Source organism: Salmo trutta, chromosome 4 (genome assembly GCF_901001165.1).
Source record: "Salmo trutta chromosome 4, fSalTru1.1, whole genome shotgun sequence".
NCBI lineage: Eukaryota > Metazoa > Chordata > Actinopteri > Salmoniformes > Salmonidae > Salmo > Salmo trutta.
This window is the reverse complement of record NC_042960.1, coordinates 61,200,031-61,219,242: the sequence shown is the minus strand read 5'-3', so window position 1 is coordinate 61,219,242 and position 19,212 is coordinate 61,200,031.

Sequence of the window (19,212 nt, the reverse complement as noted above, 5' to 3'; positions counted from 1 at the left end):
ACACAATGTAACATATAAACAGCTAGCATGTAACATATAAACAACCAGCTACACAATGTAACATATAAACAGCCAGATACACAATGTAACATATAAACAGCTAGCATGTAACATATAAACAACTAGCTACACAATGTAACATATAAACAGCCAGCTACACAATGTAACATATAAACAGCTAGCTACACAATGTAACATATAAACAGCTAGCTACACAATGTAACATATAAACAGCCAGCTACACAATGTAACATATAAACAGCTAGCATGTAACATATAAACAACTAGCTACACAATGTAACATATAAACAGCCAGCTACACAATGTAACATATAAACAGCTAGATACACAATGTAACATATAAACAGCTAGATACACAATGTAACATATAAACAGCCAGCTACACAATGTAACATATAAACAGCTAGCTACACAATGTAACATATAAACAACTAGCTACACAATGTAACATATAAACAGCCAGATACACAATGTAACATATAAACAGCTAGCTACACAATGTAACATATAAACAGCTAGCATGTAACATATAAACAGCTAACTACACAATGTAACAGATAAACAGCTAGATACACAATGTAACATATAAACAGCTAGATACACAATGTAACGTATAAACAGCCAAATACACAATGTAACATATAAACAGCTAGCTACACAATGTAACATATAAACAGCTAGCATGTAACATATAAACAGCTAGCTACACAATGTAACATATAAACAGCTAGATACACAATGTAACGTATAAACAGCTAGCTACACAATGTAACATATAAACAGCTAGCATGTAACATATAAACAGCTAGCATGTAACATATAAACAGCTAGCTGCACAATGTAACATATAAACAGCTAGATACACAATGTAACATATAAACAGCTAGCTACACAATGTAACATATAAACAGCTAGCATGTAACATATAAACAGCCAGCTACACAATGTAACATATAAACAGCTAGATACACAATGTAACATATAAACAGCTAGATACACAATGTAACGTATAAACAGCTAGCTACACAATGTAACGTATAAACAGCTAGCTACACAATGTAACATATAAACAGCCAGATACACAATGTAATATATAAACAGCTAGCTACACAATGTAACATATAAACAGCTAGCTACACAATGTAACATATAAACAGCTAGCATGTAACATATAAACAGCTAGCATGTAACATATAAACAGCTAGATACACAATGTAACATATAAACAGCTAGCATGTAACATATAAACAGCTAGCATGTAACATATAAACAGCCAGATATACAATGTAATATATAAACAGCTAGATACACAATGTAACACATAAACAGCTAGCATGTAACATGTAAACAGCCAGATACACAATGTAACATATAAACAGCTAGCTACACAATGTAACATATAAACAGCTAGCTACACAATGTAACATATAAACAGGTAGATACACAATGTAACATATAAACAGCTAGATACACAATGTAACATATAAACAACCAGCTACACAATGTAACATATAAACAGCTAGCTACACAATGTAACATATAAACAGCTAGCTTCACAATTTAACATATAAACAGCTAGATACACAATGTAACATATAAACAGCTAACATGTAACATATAAACAGCTAGCTACACAATGTAACATATAAACAGCTAGCTACACAATGTAACATATAAACAGGTAGCTACACAATGTAACATATAAACAGCCAGATACACAATGTAACATATAAACAGCTAGCTACACAATGTAACATATAAACAGGTAGCTACACAATGTAACATATAAACAGCCAGATACACAATGTAACATATAAACAGCTAGCATGTAACATATAAACAGCTAGCTACACAATGTAACATATAAACAGCTAGATACACAATGTAACATATAAACAGCTAGCTACACAATGTAACATATAAACAGCTAGCTACACAATGTAACATATAAACAGCCAGATACACAATGTAACGTATAAACAGCTAACATGTAACATATAAACAGCTAGCTACACAATGTAACATGTAAACAGCTAGCTACACAATGTAACATATAAACAGCCAGATACACAATGTAACGTATAAACAGCTAGCTACACAATGTAACATATAAACAGCTAGCTACACAATGTAACATATAAACAGGTAGCTACACAATGTAACATATAAACAGCCAGCTACACAATGTAACATATATACAGCCAGATACACAATGTAACATATAAACAGCTAGCTACACAATGTAACATATAAACAGCTAGCTACACAATGTAACATATAAACAGCTAGCTACACAATGTAACATATAAACAGCTAACATGTAACATATAAACAACTAGCATGTAACATATAAACAGCTAGCTACACAATGTAACATATAAACAGCTAGCTACACAATGTAACATATAAACAGCTAACATGTAACATATAAACAACTAGCATGTAACATATAAACAGCCAGATACACAATGTAACATATAAACGGCTAGATACACAATGTAACATATAAACAGCTAGCTACACAATGTAACATATAAACAGCCAGCTAGACAATGTAACATATAAACAGCCAGCTACACAATGTAACATATTAACAACTAGATACACAATGTAACATATAAACAGCTAGCTACACAATGTAACATATAAACAGCTAACCTGTAACATATAAACAGCTAACATGTAACATATAAACAGCTAACATGTAACATATCAACAGCCAGCTACACAAGGTAACATATAAACAACTAGATACCCAATGTAACATATAAACAGCTAGCTACACAATGTAACATATAAACAACTAGATACACAATGTAACATATAAACAGCTAGCTACACAATATAACATATAAACAGCTAGCATGTAACATATAAACAGCTAACATGTAACATATAAACAGCCAGCTACACAAGGTAACATATAAACAGCTAGATACACAATATAACATATAAACAGCTAGCATGTAACATATAAACAGCTAGATACACAAGGTAACATATAAACAGCTAACATGTAACATATAAACAGCTAGATACACAATTTAACATATAAACAGCTACACAATGTAACATATAAACAACTAGCTACACAATGTAACATATAAACAGCTAGCTACACAATGTAACATATAAACAGCCAGATACACAATGTAACATATAAACAGCCAGCTACACAATGTAACATATAAACAGCTAGATACACAATGTAACATATAAACAGCTAGCTACACAATGTAACATATAAACAAATAGCTACACAATGTAACATATAAACAGCTAGATACACAATGTAACATATAAACAGCCAGATACACAATGTAACATATAAACAACTAGCTACACAATGTAACATACAAACAGCTAACATGTAACATATAAACAACTAGCTACACAATGTAACATATAAACAGCTAGATACACAATGTAACATATAAACAGCTAGATACACAATGTAACATATAAACAGCCAGCTACACAATGTAACATATAAACAGCTAGCTACACAATGTAACATATAAACAGCTAACATGTAACATATAAACAACTAGCATGTAACATATAAACAGCCAGATACACAATGTAACATATAAACGGCTAGATACACAATGTAACATATAAACAGCTAGCTACACAATGTAACATATAAACAGCCAGCTAGACAATGTAACATATAAACAACTAGATACACAATGTAACATATAAACAGCTAGCTACACAATGTAACATATAAACAGCTAACCTGTAACATATAAACAGCTAACATGTAACATATAAACAGCTAACATGTAACATATCAACAGCCAGCTACACAAGGTAACATATAAACAACTAGATACCCAATGTAACATATAAACAGCTAGCTACACAATGTAACATATAAACAACTAGATACACAATGTAACATATAAACAGCTAGCTACACAATATAACATATAAACAGCTAGCATGTAACATATAAACAGCTAACATGTAACATATAAACAGCCAGCTACACAAGGTAACATATAAACAGCTAGATACACAATGTAACATATAAACAGCTAGCATGTAACATATAAACAGCTAGATACACAAGGTAACATATAAACAGCTAACATGTAACATATAAACAGCTAGATACACAATTTAACATATAAACAACTAGCTACACAATGTAACATATAAACAGCTAGCTACACAATGTAACATATAAACAGCCAGATACACAATGTAACATATAAACAGCCAGCTACACAATGTAACATATAAACAGCTAGATACACAATGTAACATATAAACAGCTAGCTACACAATGTAACATATAAACAAATAGCTACACAATGTAACATATAAACAGCTAGATACACAATGTAACATATAAACAGCCAGATACACAATGTAACATATAAACAACTAGCTACACAATGTAACATACAAACAGCTAACATGTAACATATAAACAACTAGCTACACAATGTAACATATAAACAGCTAGATACACAATGTAACATATAAACAGCTAGATACACAATGTAACATATAAACAGCCAGCTACACAATGTAACATATAAACAGCTAGCTACACAATGTAAAATATAAACAGCTAGCTACACAAAGGGACATTGGCGTTAGTGGAAGTGCCCTGCTAATGGTTAGTGTTACGGTAAGCCCTCGGAGGTCATTGTTCACAGACAGATCCATACTCTGTCCACACTGCCTGCCCGCAGGGTCTACTGCTCATAAGAAAAAGAACACTGTGGTGCACCATGGGGATCAGATTGTCTGTATTACCAGTTACACAGTGCATTTGTGTGTGCATGTGTGTCATGGACGTCTCCACACTGAAGCCTGACGTCTGAGTGTCTGACGTCTGACTGTGTGAGTCAGTCTTGCCACATTACTCATGTCTACAGCCCTACCTGGTTCCAGCCTCCTGCATTCATTACTAGGGAGAGAGAGAGAGGGGGAGGATACGGAGGAGAGAGAGAGAGGACAAAGGGATGAGGAGGGCTGCGGAGAGGCGAGGAGGGATGAGAAGGGGTGTGGAGGGGTGAGGGTTGATGAGAAGGGGTGTGGAGGGGTGAGGGTTGATGAGAAGGGGTGCAGAGAGGTGAGGAGGGATGAGGAGGGGTGTGGAGGGGTGAGGACAGGTGAGGTGGGGTGAGGATGGGATGAGGAGGGATGAGGAGGGGTGTGGAGGGGTGAGGATTGATGAGAAGGGGTGAGGAGGGATGAGGACAGGTGAGGTGGGGTGAGGATGGGATGAGGAGGGATGAGGAGGGGTGTGAAGGGGTGAGGGTTGATGAGAAGGGGTGAGGAGGGATGAGGAGGGATGAGTATGAGTAAATCTAGTCATTTAGACTAGAGAATAGAGCAGGAGTCAGCAAGACGCACCCCGTGGGCCAAAACTGTCCGCAAGTGATTTATTTTGGTCCAAAAAGACTGTCATTCACCAATAAATCAGTTATAAATATATTTCAATTCTGTTCCCAGGTGTTCCTACAAATAAAAGAGAGACATGATCATGTCTCAATGTAATCAAGATATTAAATTATTATGTTATTTTCAAATACCATCTCTTTTGGGCTGACTTGTCGTCAATTTGCTGGGTGCACATTTTTATAAGTATGTTCTGGCCCCCGACAATCTGCTCTGACTAAAATCGTCCCACAGCTGAATCTACTATAGTTGCCTATCCCTGGAATAGAGTGTCTGAACATAAACACACTGTTCAGTGAGAAAATCCACTTTTACCAGACTACATCAAGTCAAAGCTGTGTTTGCACCAAACAGAACTGTTTTTATAATGCTAATCAATGCATGAAATTGTTTGATATGGGACTTTTCTTTTCATTTTCAACACATCAGACACAACCTCATTTTCACCAGGCAACCAAACAGAAATAGCCCACATGTGGCTCTGATGTCATCACCAGAGAGCAGGAAAATTATAAGTCACACCACAGTGTTGTCAGCCTGCACTCATCTTTGTGTGTGTGTGTGTGTGTGTGTGTGTGTGTGTGTGTGTGTGTGTGTGTGTGTGTGTGTGTGTGTGTGTGTGTGTGTGTGTGTGTGTGTGTGTCTGTGTGTGTGTGTGTGTGTGTGTCTGTGTCTGTGTGCGTGTGTGCATGTCTGTGTGTGTGCGTGTGTGTGTGTGAGAGAGAGTGTGAGGTGTCATGTGAGTCTATGTGTCCTGTGGAAGGATGAGAAAATATCTGACACTGTTCCAGGGGTTATGCTGAGTTCTACCTACTCAGAGTCTTCCTCTGTGGTGGTCCAGGATGTGGTTGTTGAGGTGCAGACACTGGGATATGGGATATGCTGATATGTGCTGATGGAGTGCTGATGGGGCTAAAGGGTTACCAACCCTCCCAGAACAGGCCACCAGGACATACGTATGGTTCTCTGTAGCTCAGTTGGTACAGAATGACACTTGTAATGCCAGGATAGTGGGTTTGATGACAACGCTATTGAGGCTGGGGTATAGAGCTGGGGATGGGTATAGAGCTGGGGCTGGGTATAGAGCTGGGGCTGGGGTATAGAGCTGGGGCTGGGTATAGAGCTGGGGCTGGGGTATAGAGCTGGGGCTGGGTATAGAGCTGGGGCTGGGTATAGAGCTGGGACTGGGTATAGAGTTGGGGCTGGGTAGAGAGTTGGGGCTGGGTAGAGAGCTGGGGATGGGTATAGAGCTGGGGCTGGGTATAGAGCTGGGGATGGGTATAGAGCTGGGGATGGGTATAGAGCTGGGGATGGGTATAGAGCTGGGGCTGGGTAGAGAGCTGGGGATGGGTATAGAGTTGGGGCTGGGGTATAGAGCTGGGGATGGGTATAGAGCTGGGGATGGGTATAGAGCTGGGGATGGGTATAGAGCTGGGGATGGGTATAGAGCTGGGGATGGGTATAGAGCTGGGGCTGGGTATAGAGCTGGGGCTGGGTAGAGAGCTTGGGATGGGTATAGAGTTGGGGCTGGGTGTACAGTTGGGGCTGGGTATAGAGCTGGGGCTGGGTATAGAGCTGGGACTGGGTATAGAGTTGGGGCTGGGTATAGAGCTGGGGATGGGTATAGAGCTGGGGCTGGGTGTAGAGCTGGGGCTGGGTATAGAGCTGGGGTTGGGTATAGAGCTGGGACTGGGTATGGAGCTGGGGCTGGGTATAGAGCTGGGGATGGGTATAGAGTTGGGGCTGGGGTATAGAGCTGGGGATGGGTATAGAGCTGGGGATGGGTATAGAGCTGGGGATGGGTATAGAGCTGGGGATGGGTATAGAGCTGGGGCTGGGTAGAGAGCTGGGGCTGGGTAGAGAGCTGGGGATGGGTATAGAGTTGGGGCTGGGTGTACAGTTGGGGCTGGGTATAGAGCTGGGGCTGGGTATAGAGCTGGGGCTGGGTATAGAGCTGGGGTTGGGTATAGAGCTGGGACTGGGTATGGAGCTGGGGCTGGGTATAGAGCTGGGGATGGGTATAGAGCTGGGGCTGGGTATAGAGCTGGGGCTGGGTATAGAGTTGAGGCTGGGGTATAGAGCTGGGGATGGGTATAGAGCTGGGGCTGGGTATAGAGCTGGGGCTGAGGTATAGAGCTGGGGATGGGTATAGAGCTGGGGCTGGGTATAGAGTTTGGGCTGGGTATAGAGCTGGGGATGGGTATAGAGCTGGGAATGGGTAGAGAGCTGGGGCTGGCTATAGAGATGTGGCTGGGTATAGAGCTGGGACTGGGTATGGAGCTGGGGATGGGTATAGAGCTGGGACTGGGTATAGAGTTGGGGCTGGGTATGGAGCTGGGGCTGGGTATGGAGCTGGGGCTGGGTGTAGAGTTGGGGCTGGGTATGGAGCTGGGGATGGGTGTAGAGCTGGGGCTGGCTATAGAGCTGGGGCTGGGTGTAGAGTTGGGGCTGGGTATGGAGTTGGGGCTGGGTGTAGAGCTGGGACTGGGTATAGAGCTGGGGTTGGGTATAGAGCTGGGGCTGGGTATACAGTTGGGGCTGGGTATAGAGCTGGGACTGGGTATAGAGCTGGGGCTGGGTGTAGAGTTGGGGATGGGTATGGAGCTGGGGCTGGGTGTAGAGCTGGGGCTGGCTATAGAGCTGGGGCTGGGTGTAGAGTTGGGGCTGGGTATGGAGTTGGGGCTGGGTATAGATCTGGGGCTGGGTGTAGAGCTGGGGCAGGGTATGGAGCTGGCGCTGGGTATAGAGCTGGGGCTGGGTATGGAGCTGGGGATGGTTATAGAGCTGGGACTGGGTATAGAGCTGGGGCTGGGTATAGAGTTGGGGCTGGGTATAGAGCTGGGGCTGGGTATAGAGTTGGGGCTGGGTATAGATCTGGGGCTGGGTGTAGAGCTGGGGCAGGGTATGGAGCTGGCGCTGGGTATAGAGTTGGGGATGGGTATGGAGCTGGGGATGGTTATAGAGCTGGGACTGGGTATAGAGCTGGGGCTGGGTATAGAGTTGGGGCTGGGTATAGAGCTGGGGCTGGGTATAGAGTTGGGGCTGGGTATAGATCTGGGGCTGGGTGTAGAGCTGGGGCAGGGTATGGAGCTGGCGCTGGGTATAGAGTTGGGGATGGGTATAGAGCTGGGGCTGGGTGTAGAGCTGGGGCTGGGTATGGAGCTGGGGCTGGGTGTAGAGCTGGGGCTGGCTATAGAGCTGGGGCTGGGTGTAGAGTTGGGGCTGGGTATGGAGTTGGGGCTGGGTATAGATCTGGGGCTGGGTGTAGAGCTGGGGCAGGGTATGGAGCTGGCGCTGGGTATAGAGCTGGGGCTGGGTATGGAGCTGGGGATGGTTATAGAGCTGGGACTGGGTATAGAGCTGGGGCTGGGTATAGAGTTGGGGCTGGGTATAGAGCTGGGGCTGGGTATAGAGTTGGGGCTGGGTATAGATCTGGGGCTGGGTGTAGAGCTGGGGCAGGGTATGGAGCTGGCGCTGGGTATAGAGTTGGGGCTGGGTATAGAGCTGGGGCTGGGTGTAGAGCTGGGGCTGGGTATATAGCTGTGGCTAGGGTATAGAGCTGGGGCTGGGTATAGAGCTGGGGCTGGGTATGGAGCTGGGGCTGGGTAGAGAGCTGGGACTGGGTAGAGAGCTGGGGCTGGGTGTAGAGCTGGGGCTGGGTATGGAGTTGGGGCTGGGTATAGAGCTGGGGCTGGGTATAGAGCTGGGGCTGGGTATGGAGTTGGGGCTGGGTGTAGAGTTGGGGCTGGGAATGGAGTTGGGGCTGGGTGTAGAGCTGGGACTGGGTATAGCGCTGGGGCTGGGTATAGAGTTGGGGCTGGGTGTAGAGCTGGGGCTGGCTATAGAGCTGGGGCTGGATGTAGAGTTGGGGCTGGGTATGGAGTTGGGGCTGGGTATAGAGCTGGGACTGGGTATAGAGCTGGGGCTGGGTATAGAGCTGGGGCCGGGTATAGAGCTGGGGCTGGGTATGGAGCTGGGGCTGGGTATAGAGCTAAGGCTGGGCTATGCACTGATATGTGCTGATGGATACAGTAACAGTGTAACCGTGAGCGTGCTGATAGGGGTAGAGCTGCATGGGGCAGAGGGCTGTCTCAGTCTGGACCAGCGTCACACCATTTGAGAGACAGGCGTCAGCATGCCTAGCTGCTTTAGTCAGCGCTTTGAGACTACACTCAGACGGTACAGAGAGAAACACACACATTCTCACTCACACACATGCACCATTCACTCTCTGTCTCTTTCTCTCACAGACTCTCTGTCTCTCTCTGTCCCCTGGGCATCTCTTGTAACCCGAGGACAAATGAAATATATGCAGTCCGTATCTATTTTGACTTTTAGAACACAATTATTGATTGTTTTTCACCTTCACCAAATTGTAATATGGGAGATGGTGAGTTTGACTCACAGCCAACAGTAGGTGGCAGCATTAAGTTAAGCATGGCCAACCTGAGCTGGTCAATGGGCAGAGCAAATCCAACTCACTGTATTGTTGACCTAGTCAATTGTTACATAATTGATCCATTTGTTTCATTAAAATAGAGGAACCTGTTGATTGCGATTGCAATTCTGTATGCAATGTACATACAGTGCCTTCAGAAAGTATTCATAACCCTTGACTTATTTCACATTTTGTTGTGATACAGCCTGAATACAAAATGGATTCAATCATTTTTTTCTCACCCATCTACAGTACACACAATACCCCATAATGACAAAGTGAAAACATTTTGTTTTTATCAACCCCTGAGTCAATACTTTGTAGAAGCACCTTTGGCAGCGATTACAACTGCAAGTCTTTCTAGGTAAGCCTCTAAGAGCTTTCCACAATCAGATTTTAGTTTTCTTGCGCCATATTTGTGGAACAGTCTTCAAAATGTTGTTAAATGTGATGTTTCAGAAAGCTGATTGAGGACCTTATTACTGATGAATGTGTTTGTTTTTTTGACCCTGTTTTTCTTTCTGCTTGCAATTTGTGTTTATATTTTGGTGTGTGTATTTACATAGTTTATGTAATTCAGGGCTTGTCTATAAAAGAGACTGTGGTCTCAGTATGACTCACTGATAAAACAAAGGTTCAATAAAAACTATACATATTTTAGCGTATGTGTTAATATTTACTGGTGTAGTGTGGCCATCTCAATCTCTTTAGGGACTTTTGTGATGAATCCAAAGACCACATTTGGAGTGAATCTGACTTTTAGTTCATGAGAAGAAGATTTTTCATGATTATTTTAAGCATTAGCGTCTCATGGTTCATGAGAAAAAGGTTTTCATATGTTTTCCAAAATGTCCAAGATGGTGGAAAATCTATCCTGACGGACCTTATGGGTCCATGAGGCAAATTTGTTCAGCATGAGGAAAGACACATACATATGAAGTTTCAAGTCTCTAGGTCAAACGGGGCAACGGACATGAGGGTTTAAGTGAGACTGCTTATAACAGCGCCACCTATAGGCCAATCGGTGCCATTCTTTTTGAACAAGGTAGTCATGGCCTTTAGTTTCTGTGTGCCAAATTTGAAAAAAAGTTACCAATCTATGCTTCAGTTATTTGACCCCTAATCAAATAAAGACATCGGACAAAATCTGAATGAAGTTCACGATGAATCAATCACTGGTTGGTTATGAGTATGAATGAAACAAACTTTATTAAGATATATTGTGCATTACCACATAAGCCTCTTCTGCATCCTTTGTTTGGAATCCATTTCCACTGTTTGCAGTCTAAGGGAACAGTCTTTTCTAAATGTAAAGGTAATTTCCGATTGAGCCGACATATGCAGCGTTTACCGTGAATGCAGTCTCCGCTAAAGCGGGAACATTGCGTTGAAATTGAAATCACGCTGTAACTCTGAACTTCCGTAATACGGATTGAATAGAGCCTTAAATGTCACCTCGCGCTCACCGTAGCAAGAGCTACAGTTTGTAATACACAGGTGACCATGACAACACTAACTGCATTAGGACGGATGAAGCTTTGCAGAACAGCCTCAGAGCAGTGAGCCAGGGATTGCATTCTATCTGCAGGTCACAGATCCACTACATTCTGCAGTCATCCATGTGTTTGCAGCATTACTGACCATCTACATATGGCTCTCTGTAGCTCTGCTGGTAGAGTAAGGCACTTGCAACACCAGCGTAATGGGTTTGATCCTCAGGACCAGCTGTATGTAAAATGCATGTGTGACTTTAAGTTGCTTTGGTTAAAAGCGTCTGCTAAATGGCATATATTTCAAAGGGATGTGAGAAGATACATACGGAAGTTTATTTAAATAAAGTGTGGCATATTATGCAGGTCTCAGGCTCCCTCTAACCATACTGAGGCACTGCCTTGGCTGCATTTCCTTTTGTGAAGAGAACGTGCGAGAAAGAGACACAGAAAGAGACAAACTAGGACAGAATAAGAGAATAAAACAAGACAGACAAACAGAGAGAAGAGAGAAAGAGAAGAAAGAAGCAGGAGAGAAAGAGGGAGGAGAGATGGAGAATGTAGGCATTCAGAGTTAGGGTCATATAAGGACAAGAGGAAAATAAATCAATTTTGGAATTGCTCACTCTAGCCGGCCAGTGGAAAAGTGCGGAATGCCGTGCTGACGTTCCGCTACGAACAGAGAGAGTGTGTGTGTAAGCCTAGTTACCTCTGTGTGTGTGTGTGTGTGTGTGTGTGTGTGTGTGTGTGTGTGTGTGTGTGTGTGTGTGTGTGTGTGTGTGTGTGTGTGTGTGTGTGTGTGTGTGTGTGTGTGTGTGTGTGTGTGTGTGTGTGTGTGTGTGTGTGTGTGTGTGTGTGTGTGTGTGTGCGTGTGTGCATAAGAGTGGAAAAGTGTGGAATGCCGTGCTGACGTAACGCTCCTAACAGTTTCCATATATAAGGCTTGGGATCAGGCGCCAGGCCGGCACTCAGCATGGCCGCGTCTGGTACCCATCAGCCACTGGGAGGAGGAGGACCCACACATGCACACATTCAAACGTATTTTTCTGTATACTCAATTAAACTGTCTTCTGTTCTTATATTCCGTTATTTTCATCCATAGACAGTAGCTCATCAACAATAGTGTTCACAAGTATCAGATGGGTCTGACAGTGTAATGTGTCCAAGTATGTTAAGAACGTTCTCATATTGTCTCATAATGCAGACCTCAGCCGAATGCAAGGTGATCCGATGTGACCTGTTTAAGGTGTATTAGCGAGCAGATCTTAATACTCACCAAGGGCACCCTGAGAAAGAGATGGACGTATAGACATACTGTAGACAGTACGATCCGCTGATCCAATACACGCATGGAAAAGACTCACTGACATTTAGCTGATAGAGTACTGTACAGTGCAGTGTAAACCTTTGTCTTATGTGCACATGTGTAGCAGCTAGCAAAACATACAAGTTGAATACCCACAATCTGGCAATCAGACAGTTAGGATAGGCCTTAGACAGCTGATATTTTTGAGGTAGCCTACAAAGCGTTGTCAGATTAATATAGTCAAATAACATAGTCTTTCCTGGGGAAATCCCTGAAAATCCATAATACAGGCTTTTCTGCTCAGAACACACACAATAGTTACATTGCATACTTTATGCTGATGGTGTAATAGAAAGTGTTCTGAGATTCATGACATCATGAAACCAAAAGGGCTATTGTTGTCTCATTCAACCATTCAATTCATACAGAGATGCTGGTGATGAATTGGTGCCATTGATCTGCTGAGGGCAAAATGCCTTCCTCTTTTTCTCTCTCTAACAGACACACATTGAAATATACCTTCTCACATTCTCTCTCGCTTCTCTCATCCCCTGAAGGTAATCACTATTCAAACACATCACATCATTGGGCAAACACTTCACCCATCCAATGGTCCAACCATCCTCCCATCGCTGTGCACATCGCTGGAAGATAACGAGAGGCAACAGGGAAACAACGGAGTGAATTTCTGTCACATTTGGCCAGAGGCATGTGTGTAGGTGTACCGTGTGTGTGTGTGTGAGAGAGAGAGAGAAATAACACAGACAATGAACCGATCAAAGGAGAGAACTACAGAGATAATCCATAGTGACATGGTCTCTCTACCGCCCCGTCCGTCCCTCCCTCCCTCCCTCCCTCTCTCTCTCTCTCTCTCTCTCTCTCTCTCTCTCTCTCTCTCTCTCTCTCTCTCTCTCTCTTTCTCTCTCTCTCTCTCTCTCTCAAATTTCAATTCAATTAAATTAAATTTAAGGGCTTTATTATCATGGGAAACATATGTTAACATTGCCAAAGCAAGTCAAAAGTGAAATAAACAATAGAAATGAACAGTAAACATTACACACATTTCAAATGTCATATTATATGCAAATAAAAAAAGTACAAAAGGGAAAATAAATAAACATAAATATGGGTTGTATTTACAATGGTGTTTGTTCTTCACTGGTTGCCCTTTTCTTTTGGCAACAGGTCACAAATCTTGCTGCTGTGATGGCACACTGTGGTATTTCAGACAATAGAAATGGGAGTTTATCAAAATTGGATTTGTTTTTTAATTATTTGTGGGTCGGTGTAATCTGGGAGAAATATGTGTCTCTAATATGGTCATACGTTTGGCAGGAGGTTAGGAAGTGCAGCTCAGTTTCCACCTCATTTTGTGGGCAGTGTGCACATAGCTTGTCTTCTCTTGAGAGCCAGGTCTGCCTTCGGCAGCCTTTCTCAATAGCAAGGCTATGCTCACTGATTCTGTACATTTCCTTAAGTTAGGTTTAGTCACAGTGGTCAGGTATTCTGCCACTGTGTACTACCTGTTTAAGGCCAATTAACATTGGGGCGGCAGGTGGCTTAGTGGTTAGAGTGTTGGGCCAGTAACCCAAAGGTTGCGGGATCAAATCCCTGAACTGACAAGAAGAAGATCATCTGTCATTCTGACCATGAACAAGGTAGTTAACCCGCTGTAATTGTTATGGGGGAGGGAATGCTGTCACCTCCAGGTAGGTGTTTGTCCCCCTGTGAGCTGAGGGTGTCGGGTTCTTGTCCAGTTCTGGCATTTAGGTCACCACAGAGTAGTACATGTCCCTGGGCCTGGAAATTGTTGATCTCCCCCTCAGGGACAGAGAAGCTGGCATCGTTAAAATGTGGGGATTCTATTGGGGGGATATAGGTAGCACACATGAGGAAATTTTTCTCTGTTGAGATAATTTCCTTATTCATTTCTAGCAGATGTAAAATGTTCCTGTTTTGACTAATTTAAGAGTGGGTTAGGTCTGCTATATACCAAATTAGCATACCCCTGAGTCTCTTCCCTATTTCACACCTGGTAGTTTGGTGGATGTGACTACCAGCTCTCTGTAACATAGAGGGCTACCAGTGGATCTGTCTCCTTCATACCATGTTCCTTGTAGGATGGCAATGTCTGTATTTCCAATTTTTTTTATACATTTTTGGTTCCTGCTCTTTAGGCCAAAGATTGATAACTTCAGACCTTGTACTTTCCAGGATGAAATAGTAAAGCTTTGTGTATCTAGTGTTGTGAGCAGAGCATGTCACAGTAGTTGTGAGCAGAGCATGTTGAGCATCTTATGCGTTCCTCTTAGGTCGCAGGATGGGGCTTGGGCGGGTGTAATTGTTGGGGTTGTCCTGCTGTCATGTTGAGGTCCTTGCCGCAGGGGCGGGGGGCATGGGGTGGGCAGAAGAGCATAGGTCTGATATGGATCTGATATGGGGGCCTATATAGGGTGTGGCCAGGGTGTGGCTGGTGATGCTCTTGGTGTGGGTTCTCTGTCTCTGTCTGTCTCTTTCTCTCACTCTCTCTGTCTCTCTCTCCCTCTCCGTCTCTCTCCCTCTCTGTCTCTCTCTCCCTTTCTGTCTCTCTCTCCCTCTCTGTCTGTCTCTTTCTCAAATAGCTTTATTGGCATGGGAAACATATGTTTACATTGCCAAAGGAAGTGAAATATATAATAAACAAAAGTGATTTTTTTGTCATATGGCTATATACAGTGTTGTAACGACGTGCAAATCTCTCTCTCTCACTCGCTCTCTCTCCTGGGATTCTGTGACTGGTGGTCTCTCTCCCTCTGTCTCTCCTCTTTCACATGGGACAAAGCCATGGAATTCCCCTGGACTATGCTAATAACCCTAGCATTATACCTTGCCAGGTGTTATTCTGTTATGAGAATGTGATGTACTGTACAGTGCCTTCAGAAAATATTCACACCCCTTGACCTTTTCCACATTTTGTTGTGTTACAAGATGGGATTCAAATGGATTTAATTGTAATTTTTAGTCAACGAGCTACACAAAATACTTTGTAATGTCAAAGTGTAAGAAAAATTCTAATATTTGTAAAAAAAATAATAATAATGAAAAACAAAACATGAATATATCTTCAGTATATTAGTATTCAACCCCTTGAGTCAATATCCAGTAACAGTCAAAAGTTTATTTTTGACTGGTACTGGTAATATTTTCTACGTTGTATAATAATAGTGAAGACATCAACACTATGAAATACCACATATGGAATCATATAGTAACCAAAAAAGTGTTAAACAAATCAAAATATATGTTATATTTGAGATTCTTCAAAGTAGCCACCCTTTGCCTTCATGACAGCTTTACACACTCTTGGCATTCTCTCAACCAGCTTCATGAGTTAGTCACCTGGAATGCATTTCAATGAACAGGTATGCCTTGTTGAAGGTTAATTTGTGGAATTTATTTCCTTCTTATTGCGTTTGAGCCAGTCAGTTGTGTTGTGACAAGGTAGGGGTCTGACCTTCATACTTTAAGGCATGAAAGTCAGTCAATCCGGAAAATGTCAAGAACTGTGAAAGTTTCTTCAAGTGCTGTCACAAAAACCATCAAGCGCTATGATGAAACTGGCTCTCATGAGGACCGCCACAGGAAAGGAAGACCCACAGTTACCTCTGCTGCAGAGGATAAGTTCATTAGAGTTACCAGCCCCAGAAATTTCAGCCCAAGTAACAGACACATCTCAACATCAACTGTTCAGAGGAGACTTCGTGAATCAAGCCTTCATGGTCAAATTGCTGCAAAGAAACCACTACTAAAGGACACCAATAAGAAGAAGAGACTCTTTTGGGTCAAAAAACATGAGCAATGGACATTAGACCAGTGGAAATCTGTCCAACCACTGTGTCTTTGTGAGACGCAGAGTAGGTGAACGGATGATCTCTGCACGTGTGGTTCCCACCGTGAAGCATGGAGGAGGAGGTGTGATGGTGTGGCGGTGCTTTGCTGGTGACACTGTCAGTGATTTATTTCGAATTCAAGGCAAACTTAACCAGCATGGCTACCACAGTATTCTGCAGCAATACGCCATTCCACCAGGTTTGCACTTAGTGGGACTATCATTTGTTTTTCAACAGGACAATGACCAAACACACCTCCAGGCTGTGTAAGGGCTATTTGACTAATAAGGAGAGTGATGGAGCGCTGCATCAGCTGACCTGGCCTCCACAATCACCTGACCTCAAGCCAATTGAGATGGTTTGCAGAATGCTGTGGTACCTATATTCTGTACAGGCTTCCTTATTTCACTCTGTCATTTAGCTAAGTATTGTGGAGTAACCTCAATGTTGTTGATCCATCCTCAGTTTTCTCCTATCACAGCCATTAAACTCTGTAAGCAATGTTCTCTCAAAAAAATGTAGGCACTGAGCAAATTTGAATGTTGTGAAAATTCGGTGCAACTACTAGCGCGTGTTTACTGTGAACACTGAGGCTGTACCCACTTTAAGTTACAGTTATAAGAGCGGCGAAGTAGGCTATTGTGGCTATTTGATCATAATGTAGGCCTATCAGAGTGGCCTACCATCAGAAACAATGGCGAAAATGCACCCCATAACTTTTAGCTGTTCTATCATTCAGCCTACAGTGGCAGCCAATGTGTGGTGTTCAATGCCTAGTTAAATAAAGGTTTATTTAATGGAATGTAGGCCTACATTCCATGAGACTTTTGAAAAAACATGTAGGGCATGACATTAACCTGTTTATCCACTGGAGGTGACTGAAAATATTTTGTTGTTTGATGCAAGAAACCACTTTACAAAATAAAATGAATTATTATCCCATACCATTATTACAGAGAATCAGACACATTATGCTACCCTCTGACTTTTGGCTACTTAGCCTATTCAAGCCTGTCTCAAAATACAACACTGCCCCTTTAAAACATAAAACAAATCTCTTTAACTGACTTTCTTTTCAAAGATGTCTAGACATGTACACATTTTGTGCTCTTGAAGGAAGCAACATCTCCCCTATTGCTGACTAGAAATTAGCTATAACTGGGCTAATACCTCACTTACTAGCAAAGAATATGAACAAATGTGCACACGTGGCTACATGCAAGTCTCACTTTGATCTCAAAACAAGCACATCTACTCATATATCTAAAAACATAATTCCACTTTGACATTATTGTAGGGCACGACGCTGGAAACAGGAACCAGGTACAGGGAGAAAACAGGACTGAACCAGCGTCTGGAAGGGACAAAGTAACGAAATCAATGCTGACACAGGGAATAATGTGAGGACCAGACAGATAAAGGGAAGGCAATCAAATAATAATAGAGTTCAGGTGGGTCCAATGAGGCGCTGGTGCGCGTAACGAAGAGGACAGGTGTGTGTAAAGATAGGCAGTCTGGCGCCCTCGAGCGCCAGAGAGAGGGAGAGCAGGAGCAAGCATGACAATTACAGGCTATTGTGTGTAGGCCAGTGATTCAATCTCAATGTAATCCATTTAAATTCAACAAAATGTGGAAAAAGTCAAGGGGTGTGAATACTTCCTGAAGGCACTGTACAGTTGAAGTCGGAAGTTTACATACACCTAGGTTGGAGTCATTAAAACTCGTTTTCAACCACTCCACAAATTTCTTGTTAACAAACTATAGTTTTGGCAAGTCGGTTAGGACATCTACTTTGTGCATGACACAAGTAATATTTCCAACAATTGTTTACAAACAGATTATTTCACTTATAATTCACTTTATCACAATTCCAGTAGGTCAGAAGTTTACATACACTAGATGACTGTGCCTTTAAACAGCTTGGAAAATTCCAGAAAGGCATGGCTTTAGAAGCTTCTGATAGGCTAATTCACATCATTTGAGTCAATTGGAGGTGTACCTGCGGGGGTATTCCAAGGCCTACCTTCACACTCAGTGCTTCTTAGCTTGACATCATGGGAAAATCCAAATAAATTAATTGTAGACCTCCACAAGTCTGGTTCATCCTTGGGTGCAATTTAGAAATGCCTGAAGGTACCATGTTCACCTGTACAAACAATAGTACGCAAGCATAAACACCATGGGACCACGCAGCCGTCATGCCGCTCAGGAAGGAGACGCGTTCTGTCTCCTAGAGATGGACGTACTTTGGTGGGAAAGTGCAAATCAATCCCAGAACAACAGCAAAGGACCTTGTGAAGATGCTGGAGGAAACAGGTACAAAAAGTATCTATGTCCACAGTAAAACGAGTCCTATATCGACATAACCTGAAAGACCGCTCAGCAACGAAGATGCCACTGCTCCAAAACCGCCATAAAAAAGCCAGTCTATGGTTTGCAACTGCACATGGGGACAAAGATCGTACTTTGTGGGTAAATGTCCTCTGGTCTGATGAAACAAAAATAGAACTGTTTGGCCATAATGACCATCGTTATGTTTGGAGGAAAAAGGGGGAGGCTTGCAAGCCGAAAGAACACCATCCCAACCGTGAAGCACGGGGGTGACAGTATCATGTTGTGGAGGAGCTTTGCAGCAGGAGGGACTGATGCACTTCACAAAATAGATGG